The sequence below is a fragment of the Callithrix jacchus genome, chromosome 10 (assembly GCF_049354715.1).
Source record: "Callithrix jacchus isolate 240 chromosome 10, calJac240_pri, whole genome shotgun sequence".
Lineage (NCBI taxonomy): Eukaryota > Metazoa > Chordata > Mammalia > Primates > Cebidae > Callithrix > Callithrix jacchus.
The window spans coordinates 21,640,345-21,660,233 of record NC_133511.1 but is presented as its reverse complement, the minus strand read 5'-3'; the positions used below and the strand labels follow the sequence as shown (position 1 = coordinate 21,660,233).

Here is a 19,889-nt window from a genome sequence, read left to right as displayed (position 1 = left end):
CCTAAGCCCACACTGGGGATGTGGCCCAGCCGCATGCTGGGTGGCAGGGAGAAGACAGCCCGAAATTTAAGGGGAAAGAATTTCGCTGATAATCTAAAAGTGGAAAATGCTCCTATGAATAATTAAGGGCTGACCAGAATGTAATTCAGTTTTATAAATTTGCGTGGCCATTTTTGGGGTCCACATTTAAAAAAAAAGTTATCCTCTTCAGAAGAGTTAAAACTGGTATCAAAGCAGAACTTTGGTATCAAAAACAAATGACCGCAGGGTTCTGGACTTCTCACAGCCCAGTGGCACCGACACTGGCACTATGTGAAGGAGTCAGGATCGGTTGCTGGGGCCAAGGGGTCTCAATGCTCCAGCTCCATCCTACAACCTTCTTCAGCTGAACATGTATAGATTCATATAATGCCAGATATGTAGTACTGTTACATCTACCATGGTAGTGACAATTATCATCCGTATTTTACAGATGAGAAAACAAAGGTTCATACAGGTTCACTATTAATTTAAGTTCACAAAGCTAGTCACTGTGAGAAGCTAACTTTGAGCTCAAGACTATCTCACTCAGTTTGGATAACTAAGTTTAGAGTCAGAAGTTGTGATTGCTTCGGCAGCACATATACTAAAATTGGAACGGTAAGAGAAGATTAGCATGGATCCTGTGCAAGGATGACACGCAAATTCCTTAAGCGTACCATATTTTTTTAAAAAAAAGAAGTTAAGGGGTATCAAGCTTTTCATTATTTGAATATTTTCCTAGTTTCCCCTCATTGGTCTTAGAAAGTAAATTTAATTAAACAAATATTTATGAGCTCTACTAAGCTGCTCATATGTATATATGTATAATATATATGTGTGTATATGTGTGTGTATATGTATATCTATATCATGATATTGTGTTACAATAAAAAAATCTTATAATATTTAGAGATATAATCTCTGCCCTCAGGAGTTTTCAGTTTAAAATAGAAACCAGATGAACAGAACCGAATGAGAAACCTCAGGACTATAAAGTAAGGCAGAATGTGACAGGTAGATATAAGAAATGGCAGGGCAGAGTCAAATCACATCAGGATGGGAACAAAAACCAAAAGATTTCAGAAAGGCTAATGAATGAATGAATGCAAGTCAGTGGGTGATTTCAATGTGCTGCGTATGATGTGAGTAAGGAACCAAGTCCACACTGCTATTGAGATGGGCCTTAACAACTAGATACCATTTTGTTGAGAGCTCTGATGTGGATGGGTGGAATTCCAAATGGTGGGAATACCTCTAGCAGATAAAGTTAAGAGCACACCAGACATGTTCAGAGAACCTTGAGTTGATCTGAAAAGAGAATCTGCGGAAGGAGAAAAAAGTGTTAGCAAAAATGAAAACAGTACAAACAAAAAAGAAAAATCGCATCATAGTCTTGTCATAAAAAATCAGAGTTGGGGACAGAAATGAGATAGATTAGAGAAGACAGAAGGAAACGGTTTTTAAAATCCCTCATGTTTTTACATGTTTTAGAAAATTTAAATGCTCCTACCTAGTAATCTGGTATAAAACAATGGGCACATTTTTCAAAAATTTTAGTGCTGGAAGGAGGGGAAAAGAATAGGTAACCAAAACAAACTTATTAGACCAAGGCCACCCTATTGCTCAACTGGATCCCTAAAAACTCAGGGGTCCTAACTCCTACCCCAGTGATCAGCTGCTAGCTAGGTCAGCTTTGGGGTATGACGTTAGCACCAAGGCCAAGCTTCTGGGAAGCCTTAGAGTAGCTTCTGGGAAGAAAGTAGGGATTCCAGGATGTTTACAAAATATAACTCAAGGATTATGTGTCTTCAATTAGTTCTGGAAGTTTCCACACTCGTCTTAGCTAAATCACATTCCTTTTCCCTTGCAGACTTTATTTTCTGTCCTTGATTTCTTCTTTGACATCTCCTCTTACCCCATTATCTTTTACGCTATCAAACCTGATTTTACCCCTGTGTAAAACTGCAGAAGTCATAGTGGTTTACCCCTGCGCACCCTTACCATTTGCTGAGTCTCTGTCTCCTTAGCCTCTGGATCCTTAGATATCTCTAGGCCCCAGTCTTGCTCCTATGAGCAATTTCACATCACTAGGGACATGACCTCTATGAAATTGGCCATGGTACTCTGGGTTCCCAACATGCAATTCTATTTCTCTTCCATAGTGCATTCTTTGGGGCACCACTTCTTTGAGGAACAAGGCATTCCAGCTGTCAGGAATATTGGCTGCTAACCCCACACAGCTGAGCCTTCCATGAAACCTGCTCTCTGCCAAAGAGAACTTCCTAGTGCAAGGTCATGTCTACTCTCCAGAGGTAGCTCTTAACTAATGTCTGTCCAGACCCTTTGCCACAGTGTTAGACAACTATGAACAGCTATCAGAGCTCCAGAGTGCCCCAGGGGATCTGGGTAGCCCTCTCTTGTGGATGCCCCACTGTCCAGCTTCTCACTTTGCCCAGTCCTGCTTCCTTCACTCTCTCACGAGTATCATTCCTGAGAGCACTCCTGATAACTCGCTGCATGCAAATATCCACCTCAGAGTCAATTTCCCAGGGAACAGTCTTGTCACCCTATATTTATTGTGGCTTCTATGTTGTTGCTGTAGTAACCTGTCTTGTAATGAAAGAAAAACAATTGCAGTCTTTGAAGGGGTCAGAGATCAAGATTTTGGTAGCCTCTGTACAACAGAATTTATTGAGCCAGGCCTATCGCCTAGTCCAGCCATTTTCTTACCTCTTGACCTTGAGTTAAGTAATGTATCATTCCTATGTACTGGCTTCCTTTGGTTCAAATGGATAATAACCTATATGATGGAGTGATGGGGGATAAAAATGAACAGATGGTTAAACAACCCTAAATGACCATTACGTACAGTGAAAATACTTAAATTCTGTCGTGAAGTCTCCAAAATCCTAGTCCCCATAGACTGAGGTTCTACAGAGTCCACTTCCTTGGAGTTTTGAAAATACCCTTTGCTTCACTTTCTGTGGATTATGCAACCACAGAATTCCTCTGGGAACTCAGCCACACCCCAAATCTTAGCCTACATCACTGTGTTTGACACAGATTCATAAGAATTTGGCAAGCAGCTCACCCACATTTTCTATCAAATTGAAACCAAATGCTGCCTAGGTTGGATGAAAGTTTGGTCAAGAGAAGGAGGCCCAGGCCAATGGACTGCTAAATAATGATATTCGAAACCCAAATGAGTTTGGCTTTAAGACTAGGAGGAAAGCTTTGAACCATAGCATATGATATAAGCCCCGGTTTGACTCAAAACACTTTTTACTTTTTTTGGTTGTTTCAGAAATGCATTGACCTTGCACTCTACAGGATACTATGCTCATTCCAAATGCTAAGGTCATTCCTAGGAAACTTCAGGCACCTGTAGGGTCAAAGTATAGTGGAAAAGCTGGTTCTCATCACCTGTTCCTTCAATTACCTCTAGAACACAGCAAACATTGACAAGACGGGGTAGGGTAGTAGCGTTTGAAAAAGACTGAAAGAACTACTTTTGAGGCTCCCATGAAGAACCCAATTAGCAGTGGGCTTTGTGTTGTGGCTCTGATTGAATTCTCCCTCTTTATAGAGAAGGTGTTGACCTCCTGCTTCCTGGATTAGTGGCTGTGACTAACTTATGCAGCACTGGATATAATTATAAAACAGAAAATTAGATTTTCCCACTCACATCAAAAATTTTCCATCACGACTTCTTAAATAATTATCCTTTTAATTTAAATTTGTATTAAGTTCAGGGTACACATGCAGGTTTGTTGTAGTGGTAAACTCGTGTCATGGGAGTTTGTTTACAGGTTATTTCATAACACAGGTAATAAGCATTGTACCCAATTGTCAGTTTGTTCTACCCCTCTCCCTCCTCCCACCTTCCCCACTCAAGCAGGCCCCAGTGTCTACTGTTCTCTTCTTTGTGTTCATGAGTCTTCATCAAGAATTTAGCTCTCAGTTATAAGTGAGAACATGCAGTATTTGGTTTTCTGTTCCTGTGTTAGTTTTCTAGGGAATAATAGCCTCCAGCTCCATCCATGTTCCTGCAAAAGTTGTGATCTTGTTCTTAAATCATTATCCTTTTTTTCTCCTTTTCCCCTTCTCCTTTTCCTCTACCTCTCCTTCCTCCTAATCTTCTTCGTTTTTCTTCCCTTCTCCTCCTCTTCTCCCCACTCACCTTCTTCCTTTTTTCTCCCTAAGAAACTTCACACTCTCCGCTGTTTTCAGGCCTCATCTATTGCTCCTTCAAAATCCCCCACTACACCAGCACCCCACCCCAGGCAGACTTTCCCAAGTAGCATCATTCTCCACCCCTACCCCACACAATCATCTTCACCCCAAACCCCTCCCCACTCCCGCACCTCCCGTCACCACAAGGACTCCTCTCTTATAGGTCTTGTCTCCTAAGGCTCTAGCTGCCTAGATAAACCAACATGTTAATACATATGGGAAAATCCATGATAAAACCAGTATTAATATATAATATGTTTAAGTATTGGCTTTGTCATTCACAGGCCACGTAACATTGGGTAAGACATTTAGACTTTTAAAACTTCCATTTCTTCACCTCTAAGATACAGCTAAGAAAGACTCAACATACAGGGTCTCAGCTTACATTTGACTTCCACTGAAAAACATCTCTTGATCTTCCAAAATAAGATTAAATGCCCCTCCTCTATGTTCCTATGTCTTTCTCTCAATTCACTTATCATGAAGTTTGTCACTTGCATCCTAATTCCCGGTATACTTCCTGATTCTTACTAGCATCTCCTGAGGGCAAGACGTATGGTTGATCCCTCCTTGAAGCCCAGTGGCTAACACAAGGTCTAGCACATAGCTGGTATTCAAAATAAGGGCATTAAATGAGTGGGCCATCCCTGGAAGCATTTATAAAGAGTGGAAATTGTTTCTCCCAGATGGCATATTTATATTGGAACAGTGTCCTTTTTAGATCATGCCTTTGCTGGAGAAGAGACCATAATGGAAATATCAGGTGCAGGAAGATGTTTTGATGTCACTCAAATAGCTCCATGTGGGTGGCCTCTTGCTCTCTCCAAACATCCAGCTGGCTCTGGGCCCATGCACCTGAAGGGAGATATCTGAGACTCGAAACACTTCCTGCTTCATTTCAGTGACACCGGTTTGGCTCAGTTTTCACCTCCAAGCTGGGATCAAATATTCCCCAAGTGCAGAGAGTTAAGGAGAGATGTCTCATTCTCTTCCTTGACCTTCTCCCTTATTCCCGTCTTATGCTTTTCATAAAACTTTATTAAACTAGACTCCCAGAGAGAAGCCCTGTCCTTTGGTTAGGCCAGCAGCCTCCCCATCTGTGGGCTCTGGCACTTCTCTAAAAAGCTCAAAGTAGGGATAGAAAGTTCTGATGAGTTGCTTGAGCACTTACATTATGGGGAGAAGGGATAAAGAGGGAAACACGGTGAGTGTGGGATGTGCGAGACTCCATGTTCACCGGGAAAAGTTATGTGTAGAAAACCTGCCACTGCTAATGAACCCAGTAAGAGGACAGGAAGGAAAGGGATTATTTCTGCTATGCCTTTTGGGAGACAAGTTTCCATGTATCTTACATTTTTACATCTGGCAGGTGCTGACAGTCCTTGTGCTGGGCTCTCTTTTTAGGGATGTTTCCATAGTGGAAACATACATGGAAAAATGGAGCCGGGCTGGAGCATAGGGCAGGTGCACTTAGGGTTCATTATACAAGATTTGGGGTTTCTATACTCAGAGCTTCTCTCTCACAAGCCACCACACAGTGTGTTCAGGTATCACCTGGTTATTTTCACATTATTCTGTGGGTATTGGGGCTTGGAGAGTCAAAATGAAATGCAAATACTTATATTGCTTGTCATGCTGTGAGTAAAGTCCATTGTTTCTGACCCAGAAATCTTGTGTCTTCTGCCAGCATCCATGAATCTGTCAGGCTATCTTGTGAGCTTAAAAGTAGTGTAAAGTTTCAGGCCCTTCACAGTTCTTGACCAAACTCTCTGCCTAAAGGCAGTGTATGAAAGAGTTCTGCCTTTGTAGATTTATGCGAGTCCTAACTCCTATGAGAAAGGGGTAAGAGAGGAGAGAGAAAGAGCACATATTTATTGAATGTCCTCTGTTTGCCAAACCATGCTGGCTCATACATGATCTCATTTAATCCTCATAACACCCTAGGAGTAGATATCATCCTATGCCTTTCACAGATGAGGGCATGAAAGGGTCCCAATAAAGTGAAGTGACTTGCCAAGATCACTCACAGAATGTGGGGTTTAAACCTAAGCCCATCTCTTAAGAGAGCTACTGGTCTTTCTGTTATATCATTCCAGGAAGTCTTTTTTTTTCTGTGTATTGAATAGATGGCCAATCCAAGAACAAGAGAGATGCTAGCAAGTCTAAAATCATTTCCCTAACCACTCTGTTATTTGTTCTATGATTTTTCCCAGCACTATCCCTGACATAATCCTCAGCTTAATGAGCACTATTTTTATTTTTGTAGTCTTTTGCCTTTTCTTTTCTAGGACCCCAGCCTCCAGCCAATGCTACTCCTTTTCTTAGCCTTGGACTTCTTGACTCCTGCTATTGCTCTGGGGTTTTTTATTTTTTATTTTCGTCTACTCAGAAAGAGAGATGTGAAGCCCCTTCTCTGATATCACCATAGAATGAATAACACTGTCCAAACTTACAGTTTTAAAGAATCCTGTTTGGTTTTCAGATGTGACTGGAGTGACTTGCACCCGGATGCCTAGACTCACCATCTGCTCAAAGATTGCTCGGAAAGTCCTCCCATGCATTCCCTTGCTGCATACCAGCCCACTCTGCCTGCAGCTGCTGTCTGCAGGACTTCATATCTGCCCCACACTGTTTAAAAGCTGTGCTTCAAGAAATCACAAGAACATTTGCCTGCACCTTCTACACTGCTTAAATGTGGCATAAGTTGACCTTGCTTTCTAAGAAATGGGGCAAGAAATGCTTTGTGTGTGTGTGTGTGTTGTGTCTGTTTGTGTTTCAGTTAAGAGAGAAAAGCATTAGGCAGATGGAATGTACATGTGAGGATGAGGAGACAGAAAAGAAGTAGCCCTTTCCATCAAGATAGAGGGTTTTCTGGGGATGCTGGGTCTTGAATGTCACTCCTGATTCTTCTTTCTTAGGCACTGTACCACCAGCCTACTGAGATTGTGTGGGAGCTTTCATGGGGGTTGTGTTTCACTAATGAAAATAAATTTTGTGCACAATCTGAATGTTTATGTTTCTTTATAGAAGAGACTTAGTTTAGCAATAATCTAATAATACGTAACTCTGATTCTCTAGGGAAAAAATGAAAAAATTTGCTACCCCACTTTCCATTCCTACAACATCTTCTGAGTACTTGCAACAAGAATGAACCAATTAGCAACACTTACTGCACTGCCTAGACTCAGTGTAAGCAAATTTTGAAATAAAAAGAAAAGTATGATGGGACATTGTTATGGTTTGAACATATGTCTCCTCTAAAAGTCATGTTGAAATTTATTCTCCAATGTAGTAGTATTGAAAGGTGGAGCATTTAAGAGGTGATTGGGTTGTAAGGGTTCTACCCTTGTGAATGAATTAATCTATTTATGAATTAATGGGTTATTGGTGTTAGATATAGTGAATCCCAAGTTTCTCTTAAAGAATCAGTATGTCAGTATGTTCAGCTGTCTTATTCTTTAATTCTCTATTTTAAAGTTTAATTTCCTTGTAGTTTCAGTAAACAACCTTTTCCACCAGTTCTAATCAGTAGTTCACATCTGTTCCCTCAGTCCCCTGCCCCATCCTGACTTATCCCAGCCACCTGCTCCAGTCACCTGCTCTGGTCACCTGCTTTGACCCCTGCTTACCTGCTCTGACCTGCCTGAAACTGTCCTTCCCGCCAAATTACCCACCACGCCACTTGGGCTCATACCTCTGCTCTCCTTAAAGTAGCCAGTTGGAATTATACTAGACTGTGCAGTCTAACCCTAGCCAATAAGGGAACGACACAGCAGTAGGGGTGACTTCCGTGAGGCCTAAGTACCTCTTCCCCTCCTTGTCCAGGTGTGTACTCACCATGTTCCATCTGTGAGCTGCATCCTTCTACAGAAGTAAATTGCCTTGCTGAGGAAATTTATATTCGAGTGCTACTTCTTATGCAGCATAAAAATTCTACTTGTAACAGTGGATTAATGGATGAATGAGTTATCATGAGAATGAGATTGGTGGCTTTACAAAAGAGGAAGAGAGACCTGAGCTAGCACATCAGCCCCATTGCCATGTAATGTCCAGCGCCACCTCAGAACTCTTCAGGGTCACCCCCAGGAAGAAGGTCCTCACTAGATGTGGTCCCCTGACCTTGGACTTAGCCTCCAGAGCTGTAAGAAATAAATTTCTTTTATTTATAAATTGCCCAGTTTTAAGTATTCTGTTACAAGCAACAGAAAATTGACTAAGACACACATAGATCATACTTTATGGAGTTCATAACCAATTTGTAGAGAAAGACAATGATTCATGTAAAGGAAATAACCTACACCAGATGGCAGGTGAAAAGATGCATGTGAGCAGGACAAAGTGCTGCAGAAGTTGTGAAAAAGGTATCATTAGTCTCCTAGTTACCAAGACTCTAAATTGTGAAGTTATCTTCAAACCCCAGACTTAAATCACTCCCACACAGCCTCCTCTTTCTCTGTTCCATGCCTAATAGCATCACCTCACTTTAAGTCTTTATCAATTTATATTTAAATTGTTAAAACTTTTTACCTGTCTCCTTGCCGCTGGCTACTTCCCACTTCAACTCATGTGGAGCACAAATTAAACTTCCAAAAGCACCACTTTGATCCTTTGCTTTACCTATTCAAACACTTTCCTGGATGCTAATTTCCAATTGAAATAAAGTCAAAACTTGAGGATTGGCATGAAGAAAGGATCTAGGTTTAAGCTGATCTGGGCTTAGTCCTAGGATGGTAACAGTGGGAAAAAAGAGGGAAAAAATGAGCAAGTCCAACAAGACTTGATGGTTGAAATATAGGAGCTGAGCGAAGGTAGCATTACCAAGAATTATGGCTTGAACCCAGGAGACTGGAAGATGAGCAAAAGGCAAAAATAGAGAAGTGTATATTTAGATGTGTTGAGGTGAAAAGACTCAGGGCTTTATCAATAACACCTATTGAGTATGGACTTAGAGGGACATACGAAGGGCACCATAGATGCTTGTTGAACAAATAAGTAAACAAAAGAATGAATGATAACACTCCTATTTGCATAATGTCCATCATTTCATTTTATCTTTATAACAGCCTTAGTTGGAGGTTCTTATTATTATCACAATTTTACTGATGTCTTAACCAAGACTCAGAGAGGTTATGTAATTCTCCCAATATCCCCCAGTAAATGAGAGGCAGTGCTGAGATATGAAGCAAAGTCTGCTCAATGTCGCAGCCCATCTAGCACGTTGCCCTTTGGAAGCATCTAATTGTACCGCATCTGGAGAAGTGGAGTTGTGGGACACATTTGCAAAAGGTGGTTGTTTCTCATCAAAGCTGGAGGACACATAGAGGAATATTGCAGAAGGCAAAAAAATGGACATTCTGGACCTCAGTAATGGGAAGTTTTAGAGATAGAGGAAGTGGAACCCTTGAAGGCAACAGAAGAGGAGATCTAATAGAAGAAGAATCATGGAACCAAGAGAGAGAGGAGATTTGTGAGTAAACATGTGATTAACAACATGCAAAGCTACGGAAATAGTCTCAGCGAGAACAGTGAGGCAGCCTGGTTTGAATGGAGGAAAGAGCCTGGACCACAGCAGACAGCCTGTGTTACAGCTATCCTTCTGTTGGAAGCTTGTGCACAGAGGGGAGAAAAAAGTAACTTCTTTTCACTTATTGCCAGGGACATGGTGGACACTGCTATAATAAAAGACAGATGAACAAGATAAAAGCATAACAAATTTATTTTTAAAGTTTTATGTGACTCAGGAGGCTTTAGAAGTAAAAAACCCAAAGACTCAGGGAAAACAGTGTATTTTTATGGTAAGTCTGATGAAAGAAGTGCAAAGAAATGTGATTGGACTATATGAAGGGGCAGGGCCTAATGGTAATAGGGCCCTGTGTGGGGCAGGAGCGTGTTGCTCAGCAAGACGTATTTGTTCAGACTCTTCTTGGCCTCTCTGTGTAGCATTTCTTTCCTCCAGGTATAGGGCAGGTCATCGCTCACATGAGGGGCTTCTGATCTACTTGCAGGAAAGGTAAGACAGAGAATTCCTTTATGTTTGGCTCTCACACAGAAATGTGGGGGAAAGTCAGAGTGACCTTGCTTCCTAGGCCCTCTCAATCTTCTTCAGCTCAAAGGGCTTTGGGGTAATGTTTTCTGAGCCCCAACAAGCAAGCTGCCTAAATGACTTGAAATTTATTATTTGTATTTATCACATGGCGATAATATCCATTTGGCAGGATTAAATGTGATAATGCTGTCATATAGCACATAGCATCTGACAGTTACCAAGCAACAGTCTGAGCACTCAACGCATGCTATTTCATTTAATCCATACAACGCTGTTGGGTAGGTTTTATTGGAGTCAGCTTGTTTGCAGATGAGGAGACACAGGTTCAGAGAGTTTAAGTAATTTACTTAAGGTCACACAGCTTGTGAGTGGCAGGGCTGGAATTTAAACCCAACCATTCTGCTCCCAGAAGCTATGTTCTTCAACATCGTGCTGTGCTAAATTGTGTTGAACAAATTATCCATAAATATTATTGCCTTCCTCTCAAGAACATGTGAGCTATATTAGGTTTTTAAAACTAGGTAGATCATAAATATTTAAACCAGAGGTGAACAAACAATAGCCCATAGTCCAAATCTGGCCTACCACCTGTTTTTTTGTATGACCTGCAAGCTAAGAATGGTTTTCACAATTTTCAATGATCTAGAAAAAATTAAAAATAAGATTTTGAGACATATGAAAATTATAGTGAAATTCAAATTTTAGTATCCATAAAGTTTCATTGAAACACAAACATTCATTTTTTACATATTATTTAGGCCCTTTTTGCCCCATAAGAGCAAAATTGAATACTTGAAATGGAACTACAAAGTCTAAAATATTTAATATCTGGACCTTTACAGAAAAACTTTGCCAACCTCCTGAAATAACCAAAAACTTTCTTTGGCTAATGGAAGAGAAGTGATTTAAGGGCTTGAATTTCTCAGGAAATTCTTCACCCCTCCTGGTGCCCCATCCTCTCATATTCTCCATGGGCTGCACACGCACCTGCACTTCATTAGAGAATGGTCATGGGGAGGAAAGAAATCCCTGACAGAATAGTTTGTTGTATTTCTTGGGTGGAGAAAGAAGGCGAAAGGAGGCTTGCCGGGGTAGGGTGAAGGTAAGGCTTTCTTCTCAGTCCCGAATTACAGCCAGATGAGTTTATCCCTGTTTCATCTCCAGAATTATAACTTTTAATGAGCATGGAAGTGCAGGAGCTCAGCAGTCAGTGGAGGAGATACAATGGCCAAGTCACATCACAGGTGTCTTCTCTCTGGGGCTGGTCTGTGATCAGCAATGCAACCTGTTCAGCCCCCTTCCCAGTGTCTATTTACTTTCTCAGGCTTAAGGTGACAAATTCACTGGGAAATGGCAATGCCTCGGTGGGGTCTCGGCGGGGTTTGGACAGAGCCAGGAGCCAGTTCCCAGTCGTTGGGTTCTGTGTGGAGCTTTGTCAGCGACCCTCCAGCATGTTGGTGGCAAGTCAATTGCTCTCTTTCTGCCTTACTTAGCATAATTAAACTGAACTAAGATAGTTTACCAGAGTCAGTGTGTTCAGGCATCCAGCCTATAAGATAATAAGTAAGCAATAGAATGACAACAGCAAGAATGTGTGTGCTCGTTTGTTTTTAAAAAACTTTTCTGCCGGGCGCGGTGGCTCAAGCCTGTAATCCCAGCACTTTGGGAAGCCGAGGCGGATGAATCACAAGGTCAAGAGATCGAGACCATCCTGGTCAAAATGGTGAAACCCCATCTCCACTAAAGATACAAAAAATTAGCTGGGCATGATGGCACATGCCTGTAATCCCAGCTACTAGGGAGGCTGAGGCAGGAGAATTGCCTGAACCCAGGAGGCGGAGGTTGCGGTGAGCCGAGATCGCGCCATTGCACTCCAGCCTGGGTAACAAGAGCGAAACTCCGTCCCGCCCCACCCCCCGCAAAAAAAAAACTTTTCTAAAATTGTGGCAAAATACATATAAAATTTACCATTTTGACCATCTTTAAGTGTACAGGTTTGCAGCACTAACTATATTCACAGTGTTGTGAAATTATTCATCTCCAAGACTATTTCATCTTGCAAAACTGAAACTCTGTACAGATTAAACATTCCCAATCACCTTCTCCTTCCAGTCTCTGGAACCATCTTTCTGCTTTCTGTCTCTATGAATTTGACTACTTTAGCTACCACATATAAAGGGAATCATACAGTATTTGTCGTTTTGTGACTGGCTCATACCACTTAGTATGTCTTTGACATTCATCCATGTTGTAATATGTATCAGAATTTCCTTCTTTTTTTTTTGAGACGGAGTTTCGCTCTTGTTACCCAGGCTGGAGTGCAATGGCACGATCTCGGCTCACCGCAATCTCCGCCTCCTGTGTTCAGGCAATTCTCCTGCCTCAGCCTCCTGAGTAGCTGGGATTACAGGCACGTGCCACCATGCCCAGCTAATTTTTTGTATTTTTAGTAGAGACGGGGTTTCACCATGTTGACCAGAGTGGTCTCGATCTCTCAACCTCGTGATCCACCCGCCTCGGCCTCCCAAAGGGCTGGGATTACAGGCTTGAGCCACCGCACCCAGCTCCTTCTTTTTTTTTTCCAAGATGGAGTCTCCCTCTGCTGCCCTGGCTGGAGTGCAGTGGCACAATCTTGGCTCAGTGCAACCTCTGTGTCCCAGGGCCAAGTGATTCTCCTGCCTCAGCCTCCCGAGTAGCTGGGATTACAGGTACCTGCTACTTCCCCCAGCTAATTTTTGTATTTTTAGTAGAGACAGGTTTTCACCATGTTGGCCAGGCTGGTCTCAAAGTCCTGACCTCAAGTGATCCACTCACCTCAGCCTCCAAAAATGCTGGGATTATAGGCATAAGCTACCGTGCCCAGCCGAAATTCCTTCTTTTGAAAGGTTGAATAATATTCCATTACATATATATGCCACATTTCGTTTATCCATTCATCCATTAATGGACACATGGGTTGCTTCCACTTGTTGGCTGTTGTGAATAATGCTGCTATGAACATGGGTATGAATATGGGTAGATGAATGCTTGCTTGCAATTCTTTTGGGTATATGTGCAGGAGTAGAATTGTTTTATCATATGGTAATTCTATTTTTAATTTTTTGAGGCAGCTTCATGCTGTTTCCTGTAGTGTTTTCTAGGAGGAGTGGGAGCCTAGATAGGTAGATAGGCGCCAATCCTAGACTTGGAGCTTTATTATGGATATAATCAGAAGACTTTGCTAGTTTATTCCTTGGACCAGTCCTTAGTACATATAACTGCTGAATTGATTTTAATCTAGTACAACAATGACTGGTTTCTTTTCTTCTTAGACTTTGGCTTCTCCTGTTCTTTCTTTTTCTTTTCTGTTTTTACCACTTCTTTCTAATCTGACGTTAGTGGCTTTTATTTTATTTTTACTAGAGATACATCTCAGATATAGAAGAACATAAATAACACTGGGCCATGAATTTAGACAAAAACAAAACAACAGAAAGTGAAATCATCCAAGAAAATAATGAAGCTACCTACATAGGTTAGGCTCAGTTGCGCTTCCAAATGTGTTTTAAATTAAGTCATCTCAACCGTGACTACAAGTTCAAAATATTCAAAGCAACCTTATTGCAATTGGAACAAGGCGTATTTGGTTTCCTCTGAAGGATTTTTGAAAAGTGTAGTTAATAGCAGAGCTCTGAAATGCAAAAATACGGGAAAAAGAAAGCCCATATGCAAATTGCTCTCCTAGTAAATGGCATTATAAACCCACCAACTTTCAGAAGTTGTGATGGCTTGGTAAAATCTCACTTGTACCAAAGTGCTTGTGTAGCATCTGCATTTGTGTGAGTAAGGCTGATCAAGTGGAAGTGAGCAGAGGAAGAATTTGGAGCAATCTAAACAAATATTCAGAGTCCATAGACTCAGATAGGTTTTGCCTTTATTTTACACACAATAAATACAGGCAAACTGGCTGCCTAGTTCCCTAAGAGGACAAAATAGAAGCAGTAATTTCCAAGCACGCAGAAAGAGAGTGGGCTAAAATCACGCACAAGAGTTAAATCTGAAAAACAAAAAACAACAACAACAAAACTACTGAATTTTAAGGAGGAGATAGTAAAAACAGGAACGCATGCAAACCTAAAAAGAAAACACTGTCACAGCATAAAGATCATCCTTGAATTATTTGATCAAGAAATCGAGGCCTTCCCATCACAATAGGCTCCAGTGCATCTCCACAGGAAGGCATAGAATCCAAATTGATGCTCATAATGATTTATTCCATCAGTATGGTTATACCTTAAACAATTGGGCCACAAAGTAGTAAAAATGAACTATACTGGAAAATTGACATCTGCAGAGACAACTGGATCTTAGGATGCCATGATGCCACTTAAACGAGATATAAGGTCACATCATCTAATCTTAGCAAAATGTTCATTTGTTAGACTGAGTCTTGCTCTATCACCCAGGCTGGAGTGCAGTGGCACGATCTTGGCTCACTGCAACCTCCGCTTTCCACGTTCAAGCGATTCTCATGCCTCAGCCTCCCGAGCGGTTGGAATTACAGACACCTGCCACCACCCCTGGGTAATTTTTTGTACTTTTAGTAGAGACAGGGTTTTACCATGTTGGCCAGGCTAGTCTTGAACTCCCGACCTCAAGTGATCCTCCCACCTAGGCCTCCCAAACTGCTCAGATTACAGGTGTGAGCCACCTCACCCAGCCCTTAGCATAGTTTTATGTTTAATTACAGTAGTAACAAAACTTTATAGTTAGAGAGTTTATATAACTTTCCTATATACTAAATGTAATCTTAGGGAAGACTCAGTTTCCTTATCTGTCAAATGATGATGATAATAAAAGTATATCACAGACCTGTTGTGAGGACAAAATGAGGTGATGAATGGAAGGTACTCAGCATTTTACATGGCTTGTTTCCTAAATGTTAGATACCATACTGTACCTCTGTTATGATCACCGCCATCACCTCTGCCGCCGTCACACTGTTGTCTACTACTGTTGATCTTTATGACAACACTGTACCTGCTCCTATCCTGGCTCTATCATTTATTACCTATGTGACCTTGGGAATTCATCTGCCTCAGTTTTCTCATCTGGAAAATAACGATAATGTTATATAATATCTATCTCATTCAATTGCTAGGAGGATTAAGTGAGATAATAATGAAAAATATTTAAAATAGGGACAAGCGCAGGGCAGGCATTTGAGTAATATTAGCTATGATGATTATTATTGTTATTATTTGGGATTATTTCTAAGGAAAGTAGTTCTCAAAGTGTGGAGTGGGGACCTCTGGTGGTCCCTTTTTCAGTCCATGAGGTGAAAACCATTTCACAGGGATATTAGATGTTGAGTGCCTTTTTCACTTCCATTTTCTCAAATATACAGTGTTCACCTGAGGCTACATGAAGTGTGATATCAGTACAGATTGAATGCCGTCTTAACTCCAGCTGCCTTATGTTAAACACCAAAGAAATTTGCAAAAATGGGAAACAATTATTCTCTCTAATATTTGTGAAATAGTTATTTTTCCACAAAAATATATTTTATGTTAGTTGATGATGGGTTTGTTATTTTTAATGAATAAATATTTTTAAAGATTCAGTTTTAATTTCTAATATGGTAAATATCAATGGACGTAATGCACGTAAACAAAGGTTCTTTGGGGTTCTCACTAAGTTTATGAGTATAAAGGGATCCTGAGACAGAAAAGTTTGAGAATCACTGTCTGAGTTCATTCAGCCTCAGAGTTGTCCACATCCTCAAGGTAACTTGCTTGAAATTCGAGTATAGGCCAAGCCAAATTTCAACCAAAGTTTCCGGATAAGGAAACCTAGTGGTCACTATAATATGCCATATCCCAAAAGTAAGAACTCCCTATATGGAAGAGGGCACAACGTCATCTCTACCTTTTCACAGTTTGGTACCATTACAGGGCTCAGTATCGGTAGGTATACTTAGCAAGACTCTACGCTTAACATGGTATTCAAGGCTAATTGATGTTTTCCAACATCTTGAGTTTTATTCCAAGTAGTCGATCATTGCTGTACCAAATTTACATGCAGTTTTTGCCTTGTGAGTATTTTGCCTTGTAAGAAGAGGGACCTAGTGTAATACTCTTAAGTCCTGGTTTCAAAGCCAAAACTGATTCCTATCATAGGTTTAAAATGTCAAGCAAGAATTCTTATCCATTTGTAAGCCACTTTAAATACACTTTTCAGGAGTTCAAGAACTAATCCCTGAAGGAACTGGGTCAAGTTCGTCCCAATCCTGTGTTCCTGCACCACAGATGGCTAAATTTCAGCCTTAAGAAAATACTTTGGGATACAATAACATACTTAAAGGAAGAAAAATAAACAGGTCTTGCACAAACCTGATGTATGTGGTATCGCTTTGAATAAGCATATATTTGAGTATATGCCATTAAAACAAGTTGGTTTTAAGGATGTAACATTCTGATTTAGAGTTCTCACCATTATCTTGGCAAAATATTGACACTTACTGCATTGTCTTAAGACTTATGTCTCAGAGGCTTCAGCTTACACATAGTATATAAGCACATATATACTATACATTTCCTTGGGTTGAATTGAAATCTCCAGTAGTGATTTGAAGAGTTTGGCTTATGGGGCAATGGGACAGGTTTGCATGCAGTATGCAAAATTTTCTGCTAGGTGCAATAGGCTTTTGGAAATTAAATTGGTTTATTTCAATCTATGCTTGTTGACATAAATGTCACATATATGCTGAATATTATTCTTCTGTTTCTGCTCCAATATTAATCCTTAAAAATATTATCTCAGATAAGCTATGACTATATAATGCCAAATATCTATCTTGCAATAATAAAACTTGCTTTTACTATCCTGACATTCCCAAATCTGATATTTGACAAGAGGGAGTTAAGTGACCTGATACTGTAGAATAACAGAACTAAGCAACACGAAATGAAAATCATTTTGATCCAGCCACATCGTATCACAGAACTAAGCAACACGAAATGAAAATCATTTTGATCCAGCCACATCGTATCACAGAACTAAGTAACCCCACTCCAATACTTTGCTAAATTTAATAATTTTGACTAAATGTTATCAGATCAATTATTGTGTGCAGCACTGACCATTTTACTATTGAAATAGTGTGAGAGGAGGATAGGGGAAACAAGCATGAATTATAGGGGGCAAAGAAAATTAAAAGACTTCTCTGCTCTCCGTTTATGGAGGGTCTGGAAAGAGCTTGCTGTCTCCAGCAATGAGCAGGGACTCAACAAAGGAGGCTGCCTCTGTGATGCCTTCATTTCAGCAAGTACTGTGGATTTGGAAGACAGGCATCCAAGGCATCCTCTATCTATCTATCTATCTATCTATCTATCTATCTATCTATCTATCTATCTAAATGTCAAGCAAGAATGAGATATTTTATATATATAATCATTTGTACTCCTGCCTGGATGGGGCTGTTGTAGTTTCCCATCGACCTTAATCACAGGGCATAGTAATACTAATTAATACTAATAGATCTCCTATATTCCATGCATACTCTTCCCTACTTCCATTGTGGAGTAGTACACTGATTTCATCTTCATACTTCGCATCAGTCACCCGAGCCAACACTGTAACTCACTTCTTAGCCTGTTGACTTAAAGGTAGGAGGAGCCCAAAGTGTCCAGGTGGCAATCTTAACTTCTAGTTTAATGGAATCATTGTTGTGTCTCCTGGTGGCAGTGTTTCTCCCTCTGGAACTAAGACTTCTAGTTCAGCAGAATGTAATATTGTGGGAACAGGAAGCAAACATTTTGCTAGTGGTTCACTAGGGGTGATAGTAAGTGGTGCCACTTCCACTTCTACTCTTTGATTCCTGGACCCATGAATCCTGGCTATGGGAGAAACAGTACCATATATCGGATGCTGATTCAGAGCATACATGGCCTTCTGGAGAACTTTGTCCCAGCCCTGCAAAATATTGTCACCTGGTTGGCATTGTAATTGTGACTTCAGAAGGCCATATCACCATTCTATCAATCCAGATGCTTCAGGATGATGGAGATCATGGTAAGTCCAGTGAATTCCATGAGCGTGAGCCCACTGCCACACTTCTTTAGCCATAAAGAGAGTGCATTGGTCAGAAGCAATGAACACTGTGTGAAATACCATGATGGTGGATAAGGCATTCCGTGAGTCCACGGTTGGTAGTCTTGGCAGAAGCATTGCATGCAGGATAGGCAAGCCCACATCTGAGGTAAGTGTCTATTCCAGTGAGGACAAACTTTTGCCCTTTCCATGATGGAAGAGGTCCAATATAATCAACCTGCCACCAAGTGGCTGACTGATCACCCCAAGGAAAAGTGCTGTATTGAGGTCTCAGTGTTGGTCTCTGTTGCTGGCAAATTGGGGATGCAGTAGGAACCATAGCCAGATCAGCCTTGGTAAGTGGAAGTCCATGTTGCAGAGCCCATGGGTAACTTCCATCCCTGCCATCATGGCCACTTTGTTCATGGGCCTATTGGGCAATCACAGGGGTGGCTGGCGAAACAGGCTTAGTGGTGTCCATAGAACAAGTAGTCATATTCACTTGATTATTAAAATCATCTCTGCTGAGGTCACCTGTTGGTAAACATTCACCTGGGATACAAATATCTTCACAGGTTTTGACCACTCAGAGAGGTCCATCCACATAACTTCTCCCCAAATTTCTTTGTCACCAATTTTCCAATTATGCTTCTTGCAAGTTCCAGACCATCCAGCCAAACCATTGGCCACGGCCCATGAATCAGTATATAATTGCACATCTGGCCATTTCTCCTTCCATGTAAACAGCACAACTGGGTGTACTGATTGATGTTCTACCCACTGGGAAGATTTCTCCTCACTGCTGTCCTTCAGGGATGTCCTAGAAAGCTGCAGCTGTCCACTTTCAGGTGGTGCCTGCACATTGTGCAGAACCATCTGTAAACCAGGCCCTAGTCTTCTCTTTCTCTGTCAACTGATCATAAGAATACTCCCCATGAGGCCATTGGAGAAGGCAGGATGGCAGGAGTGGAGATCATGGGCATTGGAGCCACTTCCTCATGTAACTTAATTGTGCCTTTAGGACCTATTTGAGCCTGATCACATATATACCACTTCCATTTGATGATTAAATGCTGCTGTGCATGACCTACTTCATGGCTAGATGGGTCAGAAAGCAGCCAGTTCATGATAGGTAGTTTGAGTCACATGGTGACTTGATGACTCATAGTCAAACGTTCAATTTCCACCAAAGCCCAGTAACAGGCCAAGAGCTGTCTCTCAAAATGAGAGTAGCCATCTGCAGAAGATGGCTGGGCCTTGTTCCAAAATCCTAGAGGGCTCTGCTGTGATTCACCTATGGGAGCCTGTCAAAGGCTCCAAACAGTATCCCTATCTGCCACTGACACCTCAAGCTCCAAAGGATCTGCTGGGTCATATGGACAAAGTGACAGAGCAGCTTGCACAGAAGCCTGGACCTGTTGCAGAGCCTTCTCCGGTTGTGGATCCCACTCAAAACTGACAGCCTTTCAGGTCATTCAAAAAATGGGCCACAGTTACACACCCAAATGAGGAATGTGTT

General features: G+C 41.2%; 1 non-coding gene across 1 annotated transcript; it reads left to right on the top strand.

Annotated features, from left to right (window-relative positions):
- Nucleotides 1–601: 601 nt before the first annotated feature.
- Nucleotides 602–707, top strand: LOC118145914 (U6 spliceosomal RNA). Its single transcript, XR_004731398.3, has one exon. It is a non-coding gene; the product is annotated as a U6 spliceosomal RNA (small nuclear RNA).
- The last annotated feature ends 19,182 nt before the right edge of the window (nucleotides 708–19,889 follow it).